Source organism: Sorex fumeus, unplaced genomic scaffold (assembly GCF_029834395.1).
Source record: "Sorex fumeus unplaced genomic scaffold, SorFum_2.1 ptg000021l, whole genome shotgun sequence".
NCBI lineage: Eukaryota > Metazoa > Chordata > Mammalia > Eulipotyphla > Soricidae > Sorex > Sorex fumeus.
In genome coordinates, this window is record NW_026606078.1 from 4,798,467 (window position 1) to 4,822,217 (window position 23,751).

The following is a 23,751-nucleotide window of genomic DNA, read 5'->3' on the forward strand; positions in this document are numbered from 1 at the left end:
TAAGTGGCCATCATGTTCAGTCCATAGTCTACTTTCAGCCCACATCTCACATCCTGAGTGAGCCCTCCAAGCATCATTTACTTGGTGGTCCCTTCTCTATCTCAGCTGCCTTTCCCCCCAGCATGTGGGGCTGGCTTTCAAGTCATGGAGCAATCCTCCTATCCCTTATCTCTACTACCCTTGGATGTTAGTCTCCCATTATGTTACTTTATATTTCACAAATAAGTGCAGTCATTCTATGTCTGAGCCTGTGTCCTTGTGGAGCTGGGGTGCAACATTGTCCTGGCATATGAATGTGTCTGCTAACTTGGAAGCTACTCAAGCCCTATCATTTAGGGTGTTTTTTTTTTATGGAGTAAGTATGATGGATTAGATCATTTGTTATTGCTAATTAAATTCATTCCTCAACCCCTTTCCCCTCCCGGAATTTGAGGGCAAGATGGGGTTAGACAGAAAATTTCAGCCTCTAACCACATATTTGGTTCCTCTAGGAACACCCATGAGTCATCTCATTATTATATATTTATATATGTTCAAAGGGGGTTGTTACCAATAATACTCCTATGAGGAGGAGACTAGGGTTTTAGAACTCTGGCTGGAATATATGTGTGTATATATATATGTATATATATGTACATATATGTGTGTGTGTGTGTGTGTGTGAATTCAGTGGTAGTCAAAAATGTATCTCTCATGATGGGTGCTACAGAGTATTAAGCAAAAGATGGTTCAGACACAGAGAACTTAGAATTCCAGTGGACTAACTGGAGAGACCAAACAAAGGAAGTGAGCAGTGAATTAGATTTCCTATAGAGGGAAGAGTATTTGCAAAGGTTAGCTTTGGCTGCAGTAAGTGTATCATAAGCAATCTCTATGACCTGGGATAGGTTACCTGTGCCTTTGAGCCTCAAAACTCTACCACTTCCAGGTTACAATGGAACTCTAAATACAGCACTTTTTACCGGGTTTTGTGTATATAAACAATAAATGTAAGTTATTCATATTGAACAATGCTGCTGATGATGATTAAGGAAGGTTTGGGGAAACAGTAAGAAATAGTATGTGGCTGAAGTACTAGAAATGTAAGAGACCCCAATTATCCCATGATCCCTGAGACATCTGCTCATCCAGGCAACCATATGCAAACCTCCAGACAGCTGGCTCCTTGACAATTGCTTAAAGATCTCTGGGGTGACCAGTCTTCCAAGCTGTGGAGAACTCAAGTCTCTTCTTTGTAACAGCTTTCTTTTTTTTTTCACTATTAAAATTTTTTTTAAAATTTTTAAAAATTTTTAAAATTTTTTTTATTAAATTTTTTTAATAGTGAGACATCATGAGGTACAGTTGCAGACTTACACATTTTTGTGCTTGGATTTCAACTACACAATGATCAAACACCCATCCCTCCACCAGTGCGCATTTCCCACCACCATGGATCCCAGTATACTTCCCACCCCTCATCCCCCCATTCCACCCTGTCTCTGTGGCAGGGCATTCCCCTCTGTTTTCTCTCTCCTTTTGGGTGTTATGGTTTGCAAAAGAGACATTGAGTGGTATTCATGTTTGGTCTATAGTCTACTTTCAGCATGCTTCTCCCATCCTGGGAGGATCCTTCCAACACCTTTATTTGGTTGTAACAGCTTTCTTGAGGATTAGAAATTTTTCTTTGCTGGGCTGACACAGGTTCCCAATTGACAATGCCCTTAATTTAAAAAATTTAATTAAAAAATGTTTTTTAAAATAACATCCACAAAATACCTACTCATCTCTCCTCCCCCACTTTGACCCTCCCTGCAACACACACACACACACACACACACACACACACACACACACACACACACAGCCCAAATACTTCTCATTTAATCAGAAAAGGAGGGAGCCATGATCCTCTCTTTGAGTTTCTATTAAATAAACCTAAAAATAGAGGCCAAAGGGGACTGATATTTGTCAAGTAGCCTCTGAATGCCTTCAGGGGAAGTATAGGAAGTATAGGAAGAACCCAGGATAAGACATAACCTACTGTTTCTTCTTTTTTTTTTAAATTTTTTTATTGGTAAATCACTGTGAGGTACAGTTACAGACTTACAAACTTTCATGCTTGTGTTTCAGTCATACAATGCTCCAGCACACATCCCTCTACCAGTGCCCATTCTCCATTACCTATGGAGATATCCCAATATCCTTCCCCCCACAACCCCGTCTCCCTCCCACCCCACCCTGCCTCTGTGGCAGGGCATTCCCTTTTATTCTCTCTCTCCTTTTGGGTGTTGTGGTTTGCAATAGAGGTATTGAATGACCATCATGTTCTATCTATAGTCTACTTTCAGCATGCATCTCCCATCCCAAGAAGGCCCTGCAACCACACTTTACTTGCTGTTCCCTTCTCTATCTGAGCTGCCTTTTCCTCCAGCATGTGAGGCTGACTTCCAAACTGTGGAGCAAACCTCCTGGTACTTATCTCTACTATTCTTGGGTGCTAGTCTCCCATTCATACATGACCTACTTTTTGAGAAAGTATTTGGCCTAGGAAGGTCCTGAGTCCTTTGGGTGTTTGGCCAGTGAGAGACCACTGGGTTGAGCCCACAGTCACAATAAGCCCAGAGCAGAGGACTCACAAGCAGTAGAATGAATATCAGCTCTCTGAGTTGCATCTGCTCCTAGAAAGATAGAAGTGGTTGATTTCCAGCAGGTTATTCTTCCTTCATACACCCTGCTTCCCAAGTGTCCTTCCCCTTCCTGCAGAAAAATGCTAACACCTTGCTTTGTGCCTCAGGGTTGGAGTCCTTCCTGTCATCCACCTCTTTCCAGTTTGGGTGGGGCTGTGAACCAATGGCTAGAGGGTCTGGCAGGAGCTCTCTCTGGCCTTGGGCAGGCCAACGCCTGAGGTTAGGACTCGGGTAAACAGCCACAACAAGCTTGCTCCTATCCTCCTCTGCATCTAAAGGCAAGCTAGTGCCAGACCCCTGGGTTTCAGCTCATTTTTTTGTATCACTGCTTTGCAAGAAGATAAGGCAATAGCTAAGAAAATGCTGGGGTTGAGAACTTGAAGAGCCTCTTTTGCAGTCTCCTTGGTCTGCAGTCTGTCTGGAGACTGACTCGAGGGCACTAAAGCACAGAGGAAATAAGATTCTCACGTACACATCTCTCTCCTCTCCTTCTGGAACTCCTCAGGAAGCCAAGGCACATATTAAGGTCTCCTTTGGGAGTTTGGAATAAAGGAAGCCGAGATTCTACCACACAGCAGTTGGCAGCTCCATCCAGAAAGTGCCAACTCACCAGGCCCAGGTCCTGCACAGGCTGTTCCCTGCCAATAAAGCCATGTGGAGCTGTGTTAACTCTGAAAGAGACAAGAAGAAGGCTATAAGGACTCAAAAGGCAGTGAGAAGCAGAGGTGAGGAGAAGGCCGATGTAAAGTTGGAATAAAGTAGTCAGCATCAACAAAATGCCAGTAGGTGTTAACAAGGAACGGGAGGAACCAAATCCAGATCCTGTCAAAGAGACAGCAGGAAACATGAGTTGTACATACAGTTCTATTTGTGAATTTTTTTTTTCATTACACTCGGCAATGCTCAGAGGTTACTCCTGGCTCTGGACTCAGGAATTACTCCTGGCAGTGCTCGGGGGACCATATGGGATGCTGGGAATTGAACCCGTGTTGGGCGCATGCAAGGCAAAAGACCTACCCACTGTGCTATCACTCCAGCACCCTATTTGTAAACTTTTCAAGGACTGACTCCTGGGCCCACTCCTGAGATTTATCTTTGTGCTTTGGGAATTTGTAGTGTAAGAATTGCTCAGAGGAGGCATACCCACTCCACCTCAGGAGCAGGAGGTTGTGGATATAGTTGAGCTTAGTAATTCTTAAAGAACAAGGTGGTGGTGGGAGTACTTGCCTTGTACCCAGGTTTTTTGTTTTGTTTTGTTTTGTTTTTGGTGATGGTGGAGGGTGCAGGGGGTACTCAGGGTTTACGCCTGGCTCTGGGTTCAGAGATCACTCCTGCAATGTTTGAGGGACTAAATGAGGTTCCATGGATGGAAGCCAGGTTAGCTCTGTACAAGGCAAATGCCCTACCTGTTGTATCATCTCTCCAGCAGCATGGAGTTTGACCCCAGCACCACATATGGTCCCTTGAGCCTCTCAAAGAGTGATCCCTGAGCAATGACAGGTGTTCCCCCAAACAAACTGAAACAAACAAACAAAAAAAGAACAAGAGTGAGAGGATGGTAGAAACAGAAAATACAGGACATTCCAGATCAAGGTAGGAAACTGAGATTAAAAACATAACTCAGACTGGAGATACAGAGAGAGAAAGTACAGGGGTTAAGGTGCTTGCCTTGCAGGAGTCAAACCTTAGTTTAATCTTAGACACAGCATATGGTCACCAGGTACCATCAGGTGTGATGCTTGAGTACAGAGCCAGGAGTAAGCTCTGAGCACATTGGGTGTGGCCACAAAACCAAAATCATGCATCTAGTCAGAGTATGTGACCCACTAAGTGGTCACACACAGACCAGACCCTGTATATACTGTACTAGCCATTATGAAATTTCTTTTTTAATTATTAATTTTATCTTTGGACCTGTGTTGACAACAATGTGCACCCCTCTCATAAACCCAATACTTTTGGGTTTCAGGGCATAATATAAGGGTCCGATTTAGGTGGGAGAGTATAGAGATAGCCAGACTGCTAAGATCTCCAAATGTCACCAGAATGGGATCAGATTTTACTTCAAGAAGGAGACGGTTTAAGAGAGAATGATGTAATCAGGTCTGCATTCTACAAGGAACGCTATGGAACTGGACAAAGATGGGTCTCCTCATGGGAATTAAGATGACTAGGACCAGGCAGACACACCAGTGACAGATAGGGAAGAGATGAAACTGAGGGTGAAAGATGGGAAGTGGAGGTGGAGTCAAGAAGGGAGAGAATAAATTTTTATTTGCCTCTTCTTCATTTTCTTATCTGCCATGGTGTTTATTTGAAGAACATGCAACACTGGTGGTAGGGAATGTACACTGGTAAAGGGATGGTGAAGAGATGGGTGTTGGAACATTGTATGGCTGAAACCAAATTACGAACAACTTTGTAACTGTGCATCTCATGGTTATTCAATTAATTTTTTTTTTTTGCTTTTTGGGTCACACCCAGCATTGCACAGGGGTTACTCCTGGCTCTGCACGCAGGAATTACTCCTGGAGGTGTTTGATGGACCATATGGGATGCTGGGAATCAAACCTGGGTCAGCCGCATGCAAGGCAAACGCCCTACCCACTGTGCTAACATTCTAGCCCCAATTAAAATAAATTTTAAAAAAATTTAAAAAGAACATGCAACATTGTTCCCATTTGTGAATAAGAACTATACTTTGCTATAAAAATAACCCATAGTCTTTAAGAAGAAGTAAAAAATAATGCAGGAAAATGCAATCTGTTCTCAACTCCACTCACCTGTGCATGTTCAGGGCAAGTTCAAACATGATACTAAAAGGGTAGGATGTGCATTAAAGAAGGGCTGATCATAGCTGATCTTCACAGGTTCAGAAAAGCATTATTTATGAGTGAATCTGCAAAAACCCAGGTATGCAGGACTTGTGACTGAAATCTCCAGGCTTGCAGGGAGTAGGGAATTGGTGACCTTCCCACATTTCCCTGTGCTTCCAGTAGCCTGGCAGTCATGCCCACAAATTGCCTCTGACACGATAGCACAGCGGGTAGGGCGTTCGCCTTACAAGCGGCCAACATGGCCGACCCGAGTTCGATTCCTCCGCCCCTCTCGGAGAGCCCGGCAAGCTACCGAGAGTATTCGATATGCCAGACACAGTAACAACAAAGTCTCCAACGGAGACGTTACTGGGCCCGCTCGAGCAAATCGACGATCAACGGGAGGGCCTTTACCTTTTACCATAGAAACTCATTAATGGCCATGATCCAGACTCATAAATAAACCCCTGAAGAAGAAGAGAGCAATAAGCCTCAGAGATGCTTCCAGAACCGAAAGTCACTATCCAGTTAAAAACTAAATTCCAGCTGTAACACCTTTATTTTAAAATCTTCAAATTCCTGAGGAATACTTGAAACAAGTGATTAATGGCTCCAGGGTGATACAACAACGAATTTTCACAAATTTTCTAAGGAAATATTTTTGGGATCATCTTTATCAGATTACACATAACAAGCAATACAAAATAAATTATTTAGGTCCTGCTTGGGGACAGGCTTTGAGGATTGGGGTGGAAATATGGTGGTGGGAAGGTGTAATGGTGGTGGGATTGGTGTTGGATTATCAATTGTAATCAATTATTGGGCTGGAGCGATAGCAGGGCTGGAGCGATAGCACAGTGGGTAGGGTGTTCGCCTTACAAGCGGCCAACATGGCCGACCCGAGTTCGATTCCTCCGCCCCTCTCGGAGAGCCCGGCAAGCTACCGAGAGTATTCGATATGCCAGACACAGTAACAACAAAGTCTCCAATGGAGACGTTATTTGGCCCGCTCGAGCAAATCGACGATCAACGGGAGGGCCTTTACCTTTTACCTTTACCTTATTGTGAACAACTTTATAAAAATAAAATAAAATTTTAAAAAATGTTGACTAAAGGGGGAGGGGTAACGCTATTGTACATTCTGATTTCCTACCTTTAAATAAGTCTAATATTAGAAATTTGGATGATTTGATTTATTTTCTTGCAAGTATGCATTGATTGTCATTGATTACACAGAATATAATAAATGTAAGATACCTGAGGGATTATTTTGAGCTGAAAGCAACTGAAAGAAGCACTTGAAAGAAAAGGTTCTGTTTTAGTGATAAATCTCCTATAAAAAAGCTTTTCAGTATAATGTAATGCCATTTGCTTTTTTTTTCTTCTGTTTTCCTTACCATTAAAGTTAAATCATTCAGGGAGAAAAAAATTGAATCTTTGAATATATCACAGAAACTACATCATGAATGTTTTGTCTTAAATTTGCTTCAATGTATTTTATGGACTTTAATATAAAACTCTTCAACCCATTTTGAGTTAACTTTTTCAGTTAATTTTCAGTTAACTTTGAAATATTGATACAGTGCAATTGTTTGTTCTGGCTGTCTAGTTTTTCTAGAATCACTTATTTAAAAGACTTTATATTTCTATTTTAAGTTCTTTGCTCCTTTACCATAAAATGGTGGTGGAGGGATTCTGGTGCTTTGATCATGATTGTGATATGGTAACATGTATATGTAACTCTAAAATTCATGTAGTCATGTTAACTAATGTTACCTCAATAAAAATAAATGAAAAATTAAAAAAAAAGAGAGAGTCTGAGTCAGAGAGCTCTGAAGTGGGTTGCTGTACAGAGAGTCCCCCACATTAGAACTAAATTGTTATTTGCTTTCACTGTCCTGAATATCAATTATTTTATTTCTTTTGTAAGAAACTCAACACCGACCTTCAAAAATATCACCCATGATGGTAAATACAATTCTGCATGCTTTACCAGACACAGAAAAATGTGACCTCAAGACATCCTTGTCCACCACACATGCCCTAATCATGCTGCTGGAACCCATACCAGGCTGTTTGTTTGAGGGTCCCGTAGGGGGTGGGTGAGACCCCTCCCTGCCCCACGGGACCCAGCCTGGGCAGCCAAAAACCTCCAGAATTCAACAGCCCTCATGCTCACGGCTGCTCTCCACACTCTAGGGCCGAGCCTCACCCACAAGTGAACCTATTCCTTGACCGCACAGCCGCATTTGCCACCACGAGACACTTCATACCAACACCACCCATACTCCAAGAGTATTGCATCACATTTGATGGGGTTCAAAGCAGAGGTAACCAATCTTAGAGGAACATATGTTTTTTACAGATATAGATGGATGGATGGATAGATAGATAGATAGATAGATAGATAGATAGATAGATAGATACACATACATAAGGCTCAACCTTTAACAACATGTTAGTGATCTCTTATAGCAGGACTTAATGGCTGCTGGGTGAAATACAACAATCTTCACACTCTTTCCTCTAAGGAAACTTTTTTGGAGCATTTTCAGTGGTTTTTCATAACAAACAATACTGTCACTGTCCTCCCGTTCATCAATTTGCTCGAGCAGACCCAGTAACATCTTCATTTTGAGACTTATTGTTACTGTGTTTGGCATATTGAATATGTCACAGGGAGCTTGAAGGGTTTGCCCTGCGGGCGAGATACTCTCGTTAGCTTGCCGGACTCTCCGAGAGGGGCGGAGAAATCAAACCCAGCTTGGACAGGCTGGCTGCGCGCAAGGCAAACACCCTACTGCTGTGCTATCGCTCCAGCCCTAATAAACAATAAAAGTAAAGTAAAGTAAAGGCCCTCCCGTTGATCATCGATTTGCTCAAGCGGGCCCAGTAACGTCTCCATTGGAGACTTTGTTGTTACTGTGTCTGGCATATCGAATACGTCACGGGGAGCTTGCCAGGCTCTGCCGTGCGGGCGAGATACTCTCGGTAGCTTGCTGGGCTCTCCGAGAGGGGCGGAGGAATCAAACTCGGGTCAGCCATGTTGGCTGCGTGCAAGGCAAACGCCCTACCGCTGTGCTATCGCTCCAGCCCTAATAAACAATACAAAATGTATTATTTTAGTTCTGCTCTCGGACAGGGGTTGGGGCTAGGGATGGAAACATCTGAAATATGGTGGTGGGAAGATGTAATGGTGGTGGGATTGGTGTTTGGATATTAAATGCAATCAAATATAGGGCGTTTTCCTTGCACACGGCTCACGAAGACGATTCCTTCGTCCCTCTCCGAGAGCCCGGCAAGCTACCAAGAGTATCCCGCCCTCAAGCTCCCCATGGTGTATTAGATATGCCAAAAACAGAAACAAGTCTCACAATGGAGACGTTACTGGTGCCCACTCGAACAAATCGATGAACAACAGGAGGACAGTGCTACAGTGCTACTTTATAAAATAAAAAAAATAAAAATAATTAAATTTAAAAAAAGACATTCTTGTCCCAAAACAGTCACCTACAGGTCTTAGCGTACATAGGCCCATATCCATGTGCTGTGAAGCTAGGGGAAAAGTTGTGTAAAGTGAATGCATTTCTCTGAACCCTTTGCAGGCAAGCACCCTCCCCACTGTACTTTCTCTCTGGCCTCATAAGTCCCTTTGATGTTGAATCAGTCTGAAAATCCAGTGAGGCTGGACTTGCTCTGAAGATTTTCAGGCTTTCCTGAGACTCAGCTGGAGAAACCATCTTCCTTCTAGTACCTTAGAATTTGTGCTTTGAATAACTTGATTTTGACCTTGCAAATTAAATCACCCTGAAATAGAATAGTTTAAAAAGAGACTAGATTTTCTTCAAATTAGACATCATGAAACAGATACACGGAGGCTACCTGAGCCAGATTTACTTGCAAGATAAACTAAATTTAGCTAAGAAAAGAGCCCAAAGCAACCACCTCTCATAGAAAGCATTAAAAAACTATTACTCTTGGATATGACTCAATGGTAAAGTGCATGCTTTGCAGTCAGGAGACCTGTTTTCGATCACTGTCATCATACACACCAAATTATAAAAATATATATACAAAATTTTAAGTATAAGTAAAATAAAGTAAAGGCCCTCCTGTTGATCATCGATTTGCTCAAGCGGACCCAGTAACGTCTCCATTGGAGACTTTGTTGTTACTGTGTTTGGCATATCGAATACGTCACGGGGAGCTTGCCAGGCTCTGCCGTGCGGGCGAGATACTCTCGGTAGCTTGCCGGGCTCTCCGAGAGGGGCGGAGGCGGAGGAATCAAACTCGGGTCGGCCATGTTGGCTGCGTGCAAGGCAAATGCCCTACCGCTGTGATATATATATATATATATATATATATATATATATATTGCTTTTTGGGTCACACTGGCGATGCTCAGGGGTTACTCCTGGCTCATGCACTCAGGAATCACTCCTGGCGGTGCTCAGGGGACCATATGGGATGCTGGGAATCGAACCTGTATTGGCCATGTTGGCTGCGTGCAAGGGAAACGCCCTACCGCTGTGCTATGGAAAACTATAAAGTGCAAAGTAAAATCATTCCTTAAACTTCCACACAGAAATCATATTTTTCACATTTGGAGAAGTTATTTATTTCAGTTGCATAACTTTTAAGATATTTTCTAAGTTTGTTCTAAAGCATTTAAAAGGCAGAGATCAAAGATTAAACTAAATGCTCATTTGAAAACTAGATCAAGACTGGAGGGATAGCACAGCAGGTAGAGCATTTGCGTTGCACGCAGCTGACCCAGGTTCTATTCCCAGCATCCCATATGGTTCCCCGAGCACTGCAAGGAGTAATTCCTGAGTGCAGAGCTAGGAGTGACCCCTGTGCATCACCAGGTGTGACCCAAAAAGAAAAAAAAGAAAACCAGATTAGCTTGGTAGCCATATTTTTGTAGAGGCCACAGTCACCAGAGAGTTGGGGAGGAGGGAAGAGCCACCCCTGTTGATGCACTGTTTGGTGATGCCTGCTGGTTCTACCCTTGGGGTCACCAGAGCCACACCTGGTGGTGTTTGAAGCCATGAAGTACTGTGGATCACACTCATGCCCAGACCTTGTGCATACTCATCTTGGACACATGTTCTACCACTTGAGTAATGTTAAAGATATAAAGTAAACCCAGTAAAGAAAACTCAGTAAAATATACCCAGCTTTTTGTAAAACACAGAAATGAACAGAAGACACAAAAATCACATTATTCCAAAGAAATCTGTGATTAATATCTTGAAGTGTGCCTTCCAGTATTTTTCCCATGTATATATATGACTTTCCTATTTATTTCCTATTTACAACTCTTCACACGCTACCTGTCTGAATGTAAGGTGCCGTCCCAGTGGAAAACCAGCAGGACTATTCTACTGTACAGAAGGGAGACATCCACGACATTGGCAACTATCTCCCGATCTGCCTGTTGTCTGTTGTGAGTGAACAAGCTGTTCACTCAAGTCATCCTGAATAGGATTGGCAGAATACTAGATGAAGGACAACCATGTGAGCAAGCCGGGTTCTGCAAAGGATTCAGCACGATCAACAATATCCACACGGTAACCAAGCTCATTGAGGTTTTTCGGGAGTTCAAGATGCCACTCTGTCTAATGTTCATTGATTTAAAGAAGGCCTTTGATTCTGTTGAGATAGAAGTGGTCATCAAAGCCCTAGCCAAATAGGGGTTTCAAACTCAATACATCAGGATCCTCCGTGAACTGTATAACGGATTCATTACCAGGATCTTACCATTCTACAAGGAAGTGATCATCCATGTCAAGAGAGGGGTTCGGCAGGGTGATACCATTTCACCAAAACTCTTCAGTGCCACCCTTGAGAACAACATGTGATGACTGAAATGGGAAGGAATGGGAGAGAAGATAGACGGTCAGCAACTACACCACCTCCATTTCACTGATGACATTGTTCTAATAACACCAAACATTAGCCAAGTGGCACAAATGCTGGCCAACTTCGACTGTGAGTGTGGAAAGGTTGGACTACAGCTGAATCTCATGAAGACAATGTTTATTAGAAACGGTCTCATTCCTGATGTTCCATTTGCTCTCAATGGAACACACATCTCCGAATGCAACAGTTATGTGTACCTAGGTCAAGAAGTCAACAAGTACCTCATAATGTCTCACTAATGAAAAAAAAAGAGAGAAGTCAACATGATGAATGACCTGGCACCTGAGTTGCGCTGGAGGAAGAGAGTGGCTTGGAACACCTTCAAGAGCGTTGAAGAAATAGCTAAGAGGATGAAGAACCTCTGGCTCTGGGCACATCTCTTCAATTCCACTGTTCTTCCTGCATTAACATATGCCTCAGAGACCTGGGCCCTACAAAAACAGGATGACAATGCTATTCTGGTCGCCCAAAGAAGAATCGAAAGAGCTATGCTTGGAGTATCACGCTTCACTCAAATGAGAGAAAGAATTAGGAGTTCTGACCTCTGTCGACGATCAAGAATCAGGGATGCTGTGTCATTTGCCAAGGTGTCGAAAATCAGATGGGCTGGACACGTAATGCGATTTGAAGACGACCGCTGAACTAGAGCCCTAACTGACTGAATTCCATGAGACATGGATCACGTGGCCACCCACTTACGAGATTGTCAGACTTCTTTGTCAAGATCCTAAACAATCGGTTTGAGTCTCTTCGTGTTCCTGAAGCGAGCAGACGCCACTAGGCTACACTAGCAAGCGACAGGGATGAATGGAGACGTTACTGGAGCCCACTCGAGCAAATCAGCGAGTAACAGGATGTCAAGTGATCACATGATCAAGTGATCCTGCTTTACTCCTCATATTTTTCTCTTGTCTATAAAGAATGCCCATTTCCCATGATAATAAATGTCCTCCTACAACATGATTTTTAATGACTGCTTAGATGATAGTCTCCTGTAAAGATATATAATAACTTATCTAACCTCTTTTGGTGCGATGTGTAGGTTGTTTGTATTTTTTCATATTATGAACTGTAGTGATTAGCATTTTTGAATAACAGATGACAGTTTCCTAAAAGTAAAATTGTATTTAGAGATACAATATGGGAAAGGAGTGATAATACAGTGGGTAGGGCATTTGTCTTACAAGTGGGCAACCTGGGTTCAATTCCCAGCACCCCATTCGATATATCCCAAACTCACCAGAACTTATCCCTGAGTTCAGAGCCATGTGTGGCCCCAAATCAAAATTAAATGAATAAATAAAGATATATGTTATTGATTGATAAAAGCAAATTGCCTCTAGAAAAATCATACTATTTTATGCATTCATTAGTCCATGCTTTTGAAAATATAACATAGTGACAAATAAAATTATCTCTGGTTAGACCCTAACATAAATATCCTGGAATAGAGTGACATTGAACGTCCTGGAGTACATGGCTGCATTCATGGGAGGGTGATCTCTTATACTCTAGTCCACTGATGTACCAAAAGTACCAAAAGCACACACTTTGTTTGGGTTTAGCATATATGCTTATAATCTCTTAGACAAGGGCTTAAATGGCTCCAGGATGAAATACAACAATCTTCACACATTTTCCTCATACGGTAGTGGGAAGGTGTACTGTGGTAGGATTGGTGTTTGAATATCAACTATAATGAACAACTTTATAAAAAGTAAAATAAATTTTATTTTAAAAATTACCTCTGTTTAATTACACTTGGAAATATTAAGGGATATGCAGCAATTCCAGGGGAAGAGTTCAAATATATCACAGAAGTAATTTTTTGTGACTTTGCATACATCATCATTTAATTCTTATGAAACCCCCCAAAAAAAGTCGAGTTTTTTTTTAATTGTGGCGGAGACCATACCCCTTGGTGCTTGATGGTGGGATGACATATGGGGATCAGCATATCCCATAAGGGATAGGCTCAAGGTTGAGCATTTGCCTTGTAATGCCTTGCCATGATGAAAACCAGTGCCTACACATTGCAAGGCAAATGCCCTACCTTGAACCCATCCCTTATTCTAAAAGTTATTTTTATCGCCATTTCCAAATAAGGAAAGTAAGACTCAGAACTCTTACATCTCTGTGCTTTCCATTCATTCTAGTTGTCTTTATGACCATAAATTTTTCCATGACAATCCAGCTATAATGTAGTCATAGAATCCTAACCATGTACTATAAACACCAGACACAGCAGATCTTGCAGCCAAACGAAGCTCAGTTTTAACTAAGCCAATGATAGAAACATTTTCCTTTTTTTGATAAATGGAACTTGGAAGATTTTGCTGGCTTCTGAATTTGTTCTTCGAGTAAAATTAGCTCCATGGTGGTACCCTCTTTCCTCTGGGGCGAGGGGTGGGGAAGTGAGGGAGGCTAAGAAGATAAAAAGAAGTTCCTCAGAAGATCGAGCAAAGTGTCTTAAATGTCTGTCTATAAGTTGGCAGACCTCCTGCTTGACTCAGAAGTAAGGAATTTGCTTTGGTTTCCTGATTGTGTTGCCTTGTTTATCAGCCAGAGTTGCAAAAAACATGCTACAACAGAGAAATCAAGTTGGTTTGTCAGACTGGGGAAAAGGGGGTTATTCACCAAGCTGAGTCACCACTCTGCCACAGGTACAGAATGAGATGCTCTGCAGCAATTGAGGGCCAGACCTAGAGGTTGAATAACAAGGAGAAACAGGTCTATGGATGACCTAACACACCCTATTTTGAAATTTTTGAATTGTTAAAAATGAGAATAAAATGATGGAAAGTAGATCTATGGTTCACTTTTCACTGGTACAAAAAACCAATCCCAAGACTGCATTAGAAGTGGAATGCTTAATTAACTCTAGCAGCAATGAGAGTTTATCTGTGGAATTTATTTAGATTTTCGAATTTTCCTATGTATTGGCTTTGTCTGATTTTTGTACTTTTCTGTTTTCTTCTCCATCTGCTGCAATTGTTGACATGCAGCCATTTCTCTTTGAGGAGATGGAATAGTAACACTGAGCCCAGGAGCCTCCTGGGCAAACATAATGAAGTGGAAAGACAAGAGAGCTCAGTCTGCCTGGCCAGAGAGCTGCTTATTTGCTCAATACACCAGGAAGACCCTCAAGGAGAGGCTCCAACACTTGTGAACTATGTGACTTAGCTGGTAAGTTAATCACTCTATGCCTCAGTTTTCTTTTCTGTAAAATAAGAGTAATAGTAGATAAACTGAAGAAGCAGTTATTGACCATTGTTACAAAGATCCAGAAAAACCAGACCTGTAATCCTTACTCAAGTCACTACTGCTTCATCTGCCTCCAGTGTTCTTTGTGCTTGTCTAGGTGAAGCATCAGAAGTTCTAGTTTTAGTTCAGAATCTGTTTTTATTATAACCTGATATGATCTTAATCCTGCTAATAGTGTAGTAGTAACAGTCGATCTATTTTGTGTGTGGCATTTAACTTAATGCTCACAGTAATTTACTGATAGAGGTAATAGTATTCTCCTCATCTCATAGATTAGATAAAAAGTCTTAAAGAGGTTAGATAATTTTCTCAAGGACCAGAGTTTAAGCGTGAAGCTGGAATTCACTCATGAAAACTGTTACAGAGACCATGATCCATATCATTATTCTGCCTTGAGTTTTCCAAATCAGTTTTTCTACCCAAGAGTAAGTACCCTACTATTTGATTAATAGGTATTAAAAGTCATTGACAGTCCTCTTTTTTTTAGGTCTGTTTAGCCTATTAGCAAAGGGAAAACTGCATCTTCCCTATTCTATAAGGTTTTTGGGAGGCTGTAAATGAAAAAGCATCCTTGGCCAGAATCTTTCAACCTCTCCCACCTCCCCACCTACTATAACAACAGGGATGGCCCAAGGGAAGGAGGATCTGTCAGAGCCCTTGTCTTGAATTGATGTACACACAACAGGAAAAAGGAATTTCTCCTGTAGCTGCTCACCTGGACTGAGAGGGGCTTCTACTGACTGACATCTAGGAATAAAGAAGAGAAATGGAGAGAGTAGAAATATGGATTGAGGATGGGACATAACAACCTTATAATCCCAAACTCTGGTTCAGAGGCTTTGGTTCCAGTTGTTGCTTCAAATTCATGATTAGCCCCATTGATTACATTAATCATATAAACTAACAGTCTTGTGTTTGAGTGTGAACTGTGTTCTTATCACTTGTAGTCAAACAAGCCCAGCTAATAGAGCAGGGAAGGAGCATGAGAGTTGCTTTAGATAAAAGATACAAAGATGTGAAGTAAATTACCTGCCAGTGAATAAAAGCATACTAAAATAAGATAATAATTTGAAGAATAAATTTAGTAGAAGATTGTAGAAGAACTGCACCACCCCCTAAAAAACCTCTAGTGCCAGAGAGATAGTACAACAGGTAAAGTGCTTGCTTGCCTTGCCTACAGCCAACTGGAGTTCTACTATCAGCATTTTGTATGATCCCCAAATTTCCACCAGAAATGAACCCAGGCATAGAGGCAGGAGTAAGTCTTGAGCACAGCTCTGTTCCATCCCTCAATATTAAAATTAAACATTTAGAAAACTTTAGTCAAAGCCTTTCCTTTTACAGATATGGAAACTGATTTTCAGGGAGGTGAGGTAACTCTCTTGGGTTAGACAACTTGGGATCTGGATGAATTCAAGGGAGACTTAACTCTCTCCACATACATTTTACTTCCCCATTCTACCTACCCAGATAGGTGGGTAGACAAATGAATGCACAGATAGAAGAATATTAAGGTAAATTGGCAGATTGGTTGGTAAATAGTGGATATTGTTTAATAGGAGAGACAGAAATAGCTTTCGCTAAAATTGTTAACTATGAGTCTTTAGAAAACTGAGATTAAGCTAAAAGACAATGTAGCTGATTAAAGCAGTAGACTAGAATTCTATTTTGGACCTGGACTCACTAACTTGTTACTTTTGGGCTTTTGTAAATCTTGATTAGACATAAAATAAGGTCATTTATTATGTATTCAAAATAAAAAGGTTAAGTATAAAATCATACTTAACAAAAGTGATGGTTAATCTCTGTAAGGTAGTCCAAATCGACTTATATAACTACAGCAAATTGTCTGTTTATATTCATACTGTGAACTCAATGAAGGCAGGGTTTATTGCTATTCCTTTTAGATACCTGTACCAGATGCTCCAAAGGTATTTTAAAAGTAATAAGCAATCAGTAGCATAGTTATTATATTAGTGTTTTTCTTTACCATCAACCCATGACTATATCCAAACTACAGTTTGGGTTAAACTCAAAATGACAGAAGTCAAGAGGGACATGGCTACAGGAAGGATGACCAGGGTCATTCGTTGGTCTAAAGGGTTACTCCTTTAAAAATTCTATGGTCTGAATTAGTCCCCTTAACTTCCTATCCTTAAACCCTGTTCTTCTTGTTACTTTCAACGCTTTCACATTTCCTATCATCTTAGAAATTTTCTTGTAAAAAAATATATACATTGATAAAAGAAGCCATCAAATTGCTACTTTATATTCTACGTGAACATCTGAAATCTAGTTGAATTTCAACATCAGAGAAAACCTTTCCAACTTTTTGATAGGGAAGAGGTATTTTTTAAACTATAACATCCCTCCCAAATTATTACTAATAAAGAAAATTAATTCCACATACAAATTTATGCTCACCAGAAGACCCCACTGCCCCAGATGTGAGTTATAGGACCAAAGGCTACAGCTATATCCTGTAGGACAGGGTTTATAATGAAACACATCTGGCAGAATCTTAATGTTCCCGTGAGGGTTGATTTAGGATTTAGGAAAGAAGAGGATGAATGTGAGTAAACAAGTCCTTTGCTATCTATGGAAAAAAATGTCAATTCACTCGACCAAACAAATGTCAGATGTAAAAGGAACGAAGCACCACACATCTTTCTAGTTCTTGTGCCTTGGATAGGGGCTGGCACAAAATAGAGACTTGACAGATGAAAGAGCAAAAGATTGTATCATCTTTTCACAGATAGGAAAGCTTCTACTTATACCATTTTTGCCAAGAATCTCTCACTCTTTCAAGTATGTTAACCTGTGGATGTCCTCTCCAGCCTCTGTTGGTTATGACTATCACATCTAAAAATACAAGTGTGGCCAGCATAAGACTCACAATAATCATGACAACTACACCGTGTTGTAAAGTCTGGCAAGCAACTGCTAAATATAATCTCTTTATCTGAATCTCAAGTGAGATTCAGGTGTTAGTTATCTTATCTTATAGATGAGGAAACTTAAGTTCAGAGATGTTATATATACAACTGGTAAGGCCATACAGAAAGCTTCATGGGAACATTCACATGCTGTTTAACTAGACAAAGAGGGTAAAATCAAGCAACTTTCTCATCAGAAATGTGTTCTTTTGTACTCTCAGCTTGCTTTTAAAGTGTTCATTGTGACATTTATGGAGAGTACACAGAAGCCAAAGGTCAATATCTGTCCTCAAAAACTTCTTGAGAATTTGCTGTGTCTTCCTACCCTGCACAAACCTCTCACTTCTAAGTTTGATCTAATTTCCCTTATTCTTAAACCTCTTGCATTAGGATTTGCTCCCAATACTTATCTACGACCTTTCTGCATGTTGGGTGAAATCATGAGCAACAATAATGACACTTGAGCCATCTTTTAGAGTCCTGCCTACTAGGGGCCAGCCCTGACTACTTTGCATGCATTATTCCATTTATTCTCACAGCAGCTCTCTGAGGTAAGATACTATTTTTGTCCCTATTTGAATGAAGACAGTGAGGGAGAAAAAGATGAAGTAATGAGCTCAATGTCAAACTTCAGTGAAGTGGCAGACAGAAGACCACGCACCCTTTCCTTTACCACTCTCCTCAGATACCTCTTATTAGCTTGTACCCCTATGCCTGCCCTTTTTAGATTCAATCGTATGTCATCTGCTCTCTTCTCTGTTGTTGACATTGCACCACCTCTCAGCTTTGGTGAAGTCAGAGCTCTAGAGAATAACCCTCCCTCTGCCAGTCTCAAACCCAAGTGTCTCAAAACTGTGAAGGCCTCATCTCAGAAATTACATGGCACAGTAAATGTTGTGATGCTCTCCTTTAGAACTGAGGGACCCCATCCCCCCAATTTTTAGAAGGGTTGACTGCAGAGGGCTCAGAGCTGGCACACTCTCCAGGAACTGTTCCTGCTGGTCCACACATGTATATATATATATATATATTGTCCAATGATGTAGGCTATATAAAGAATATGATTCCACAAGTCCTTCCTTTCTGGGAGGAGGCTTCTAATTATTGGTCAATGTGGCCAGTAAAATCTAGCCTTCTAATCTAGTTGGGACCAGCTCCAAAGGGCCATTATGATTTCAAAGTTCCCTGTGGGATTGTATGAGGCCTCTGTTGAAACTACTTCACAATTCAGCTCCTTTCTTTCCTCAGTCCTTACTTTGTTCCCCTGCAGACTGACCTCAAAAGCATTCCCTGGTCAATACCCTGCAAGTCCATTGCAGTCCAAACCTGGATTCCCAGGAAGCGCACCTAACAGAGAACTAGTCAAACTTCTTCATGCTGGCCTCCTCCCCTGGTGGGCAGAGTGAAGCTTAATGCAACTTGTGAGTACAGATGTGTCTCAGATACGTCCTGGATTTTCACCTTCACAGCCAGCAGGGTCTTTGGCTCTACCATGTGCCAGTTAACTGACTTTTGTGTGTTATTTCATCCTACCTGGCATATGTTACTTGGTTTATGGGATTCATCTATACCTTCAGTCAACACTAAATATAGGTGTGTTCTTCCTGTAACATTTCTACTATCCCTGAGTGTGCCTCATTGTGTCCCAATCTGGGACCCAAATTCTACCTATCATGTTTGTGAGATCACCCACACCTTCAGGTAATAAACATGCTTGAAATGTAAAAAAGATAGGGTTAAAGAGTCCTGGGGTAACATGACACCTGCCATAACCATGCCACCAGACCCCGCGCCAGGCTGTTGTTTCATTCAGGGCACCCTGTAGTGGGGTGTGTGAGACCACTCCCCACCCCAAGGGACCCAGCCCTGGCAGCCAAAAACCTCCAGAACTCAACAGCTGCCATTGCTCATGGCTGCTCTCCACACGCTCGGGCTGAGTCTCACCCATGAGTGAACCTATTCTTGAACACTTCATTCCACACAACCTACCCATACTCCAAGAGTACTGCACCACATTTGATGGGGTTCAAAGTAGGAGGTAAACAATCTTAGAGGGAAATACTATTATATGTATATTTTATATATATATATATATAAACACACAAGGTTCAACCTTTAACAACATGTTAGTGAACTCTTATAAAAAGGCTTAATGGCATCTGGGTGAAATACAATAATCTTCACACTCTTCCTCTAAGAAAACTTTTTGGTAACATTTTCAGCAGTTTTTCATAACAAACAATAAAAATATACTATTTCATGTCTGCTTTGGGTCAGGGGTTAGGATTCAGGACAGAAACAGTCAAAATATGGTGTCAACAGGTGTAATGGTGGTGGGATTGGTGTTTGAATATTAAATGTAATCAAATATTGTGAACTACTTTATAACATAAAAAAAATTTTAAAAATGAGTCATGGGGTAGAAATATATTATTTGTTCTTGAAGGTGGTATGTTTCCTTTCCAAGTAAATCCAGAAGACCTTGGTACTTGCTCTATTTTCCTCTTTGAGTTTAGGCCTTCATTTCTGACAGGCTTCTTTACCTCTGACTTTTTTTACTTTAATCTGTCGCATTCTCTGTGGCCAAATTTGTATTCCTAAATAGAACTCTCTCATCAAACTCCTCTCTCTCCTTAGAAACCTTCCTGTTCTTCACTGCCAACCAAATAAAACACACACTATGTGTCTTGCTGCAGCATCTCAGACCTCATTCAGTATGGGAGAGATAAGAGTAGTTGCTTGAGTTGATGCCATTGTTGACCTTGAGGTGCAGCTCATTCCTTCATATTAGAAAACTTTTCCTGGATACAGCCAAAGAGAAGGACCACATGGAGGGCGGGAACCACAGATCCCGGAGAAAAAAAAAAAACAGGTTCCAAAAAGAGCCGAGATCACCGGGAAGTCCCAGATGGGGTAGGTACCGCATCCCGCCTCCCCCAGATGGAACCCCGGTGACCTGAAGCCTCTACAAGCACAGCTCGAGTATGCGGGAACTAGGACTTTTTCTCAAATCTGCCGGGACTACAGCTCCTAGGTAACCTCTGATTCCGGAAGTCACGCCCACAGCCCGCCCCCCAGCGCCATCTTTACAACATACAGCCAAAGAGAAGGACCACATGGAGGGCGGGAACCACAGATCCCGGAGGAAAAAAAAAAACAGGTTCCAAAAAGAGCCGAGATCACTGGGAAGTCCCAGATGGGGTAGGTACCGCATCCCACCTCCCACAGATGGAACCCCCGTGACCAGAAGCCTCTACAAGCACAGCTCGAGTATGCGGGAACTAGGACTTTTCCTCAAAACTGCGCGGCTGCTTACGCGGCCGCATGACATCTCTCTATATACAAAGTGATCAATGGGAAGTAAACCACCCAACCTTTCTCCCTGAAAATCAGAGTTAAGTCTGGAGCATGGCCATAGCCCCAGAAACACAAGGACTTAATGCAGAACCCAGCAGCTTGGAGCAGAAAAGTGAACGGACTATGCGTTAATCCAGGCCATCATGTCTGCCCGGAGGGGAAAGAGTGTTGCCCCATTCGCCCTCTCTTCTCTGGAAAGAAGGATGGCGGCCGCATGGGAGCCTTGTGGACAGCAGGTATGAGCTGGGGGTGTGGGGGCGACTAAAACCTCATGGGAAGGGGGGCGTTCCGGTCCATCCTTCACGCCCTACCGAGGCCACCAGTTGTCCCCCACGAGCAGCTCTCCTGCACGGCCACAGCCCAGAAGCACAAGGACTTAATGCAGAACCCAGCAGCTTGGAGCAGAAAAGTGAACAGACTATGCGTTAATCCAGGCCATCAAGTCTGCCGGAGGGGAAAGGGTGTTGCTCCCTTCCGCCCTCCTCCCTCTGGAAAGAAAGATGGCGGCCACACGGGAGCCTTGTGGACAGCAGGTATGAGCCGGGGGTGTGGGGGCAACTAAAACCTCATGGGTCGGGGGGTGTTCCAGTCCGTCCTTCACGCCCTACCGAGGTCACCAGTTGCCCCCCGCGAGCGGCTCTCCAGCACAGCCACGGCCCCAGAAGCACAAGGACTTAATGCAGAACCCGGCAGCTTGGAGCAGAAAAGTGAACGGGACTATGCGTTAATCCAGGCCATCAAGTCTGCCGGAGGGGAAAGGGTGTTGCCCCATTCGCCCTCTCCTCTCTGGAAAGAAAGATGGCGGCCGCATGGGAGCCTTGTGGACAGCAGGTATGAGCTGGGGGTGTGGGGGCGACTAAAACCTCATGGGAAGGGGGGCGTTTCGCTCCGCCCTTCACGCCCTACTGAGGCCACCAGTTGCCCCCCACGAGCGGCTCTACAGCACGGCCACGACTCCAGAACACAGAAACCAATTTCTTAACTATCTGACTTTCAGTAGAAATACTCCCAGGGTCAATAGGTAAAATAGCAGAAATCCAAAACCAACATTTAATTCTTGAACCCAGCTGTAGAAAGCAAATCACTTCACAATGCTTTTTCAGCATGTCTGATTTTGGGGGGGTAAACTATAAATAATAGTGGTGAATCTTTTATTGAAACAGTGAATCTAATCAAAGCAGATAGAGTGTTAACTAGAATTCATCTGCCTCACAGGGACTGGGAGGGGTGGGGGGTGGGGTTTTATTGGGGTTCTTCATGGTAAAAAATAAGTATTGGTAAAGGGAAATGTGTTTGATATTTGCATGACTGAGACCTAAACCTGAAAGCTTTGTAACCTTTCCCACAGTGATTCAATAAATAAATAAAAAAAAAAAAAGAAAACTTTTCCTGATTCATTGCAGAGCTGTCAACTGTAGGAACTCTGCTTCTCTAATAGATTCGTCTTAGTATCTCCTTAGTTCCACTTATTTATGTAAGTGGCTATTTTTAAAGAGGTATCCAGTCTCCTGCCCCTGCGCCTGGCTGTTCCTCGCCGGGACCCCTTGGAGGGGAGCGGGTCGAGCTTTCCTCCCCGCCCCGACCAGGGCTCCGGCAGCGGAAGACCTCCAGGACCAGCCACCACCATGCTGAGACCACTCTCCGCACACATGAAGGTACTGGCAGAGGGACAAAGCCATGCGGGTTCCAGGGCCGAGATCTCCAAGCCTACTCGGATTGGAGTCGAGCATCCTCCACCCAGATCCTCCAAATTCCAGTAGGCATGGGTCACACCCACCACCTGGCTCCCTGGCGCCGTGTAATCCCATCAACGGCCAAGACTCAGAGACTATAAAATCCAGCTCCTGGAACCACGTGGCCGCATTTGCGGCCACGCAACATCTTATCAGGGCATCTTTTTATGACATCTTATTATCTCATTCCTACTTTGGACAAACTTGCAGGCTATCGAATGTAGCCTGCCCACAGGGCAGAGTCTGGCAAACTCCCCGTGGCGTACCAAATATGCCAAATACCAGTAACATTGATGGGTCTCATTCTCCTAAAGAGCCTTGAATATAATCTCAGGGCTAGGATGAAAGAGACGTTACTGGGGCCTGATCGAGGCAATTGACGAATAACAGGATGATGAATGAATGAATGAATCCAGTAGATGTGTTGGTGCCCAACCAGGCTGTCAGGATGAACCCGTGGAGACTGACTCGCAAACGAGCAGAACCATGAGACCCATGAAAATGGGTGAGTTTATGACTTTTGTGTTTGGACTTGTTTAGAAAGGGTTAGCATCGCTTTCTTTAAGATGCCTTTAGCAATAGCCTAACTCTTAGTATAACAAAAGAGTTGGTCTTCCTTTTCTCACAGATCCCAGACCAACCTTGTCTTCAATGTTGTAACCCATTATGCTGTAACATATGGCTCCAGGACGCTTGGCCTTCCACTTTTTCCTGGAGGTTGTAACTATCTGGATTGCGGACATAACAAAACAATGTATGCCTTCCTATCTGGATGTTCTTCCTATAACTTCTTTGTTTCTCTTAGAGGTATATACAGTAGGATGGTAAATAAAAGGAGATTGCAGGGCGCTCTAACTTTGTCAAGGGATGTGGGCGAATTTGTGATCCTCCTCGATATTCAATTTCTCTCATGTTCCTTGTCTCAGCACCTCCGATTGAACGAATATTCACACAACACAGATGATACAGTAAAAGTATGCTATGTTGGCTCTCTGAAGAGCAGAGAGCAAACATTCATCATCTGCCATGGATGGAAGACAGGAAAGACTTG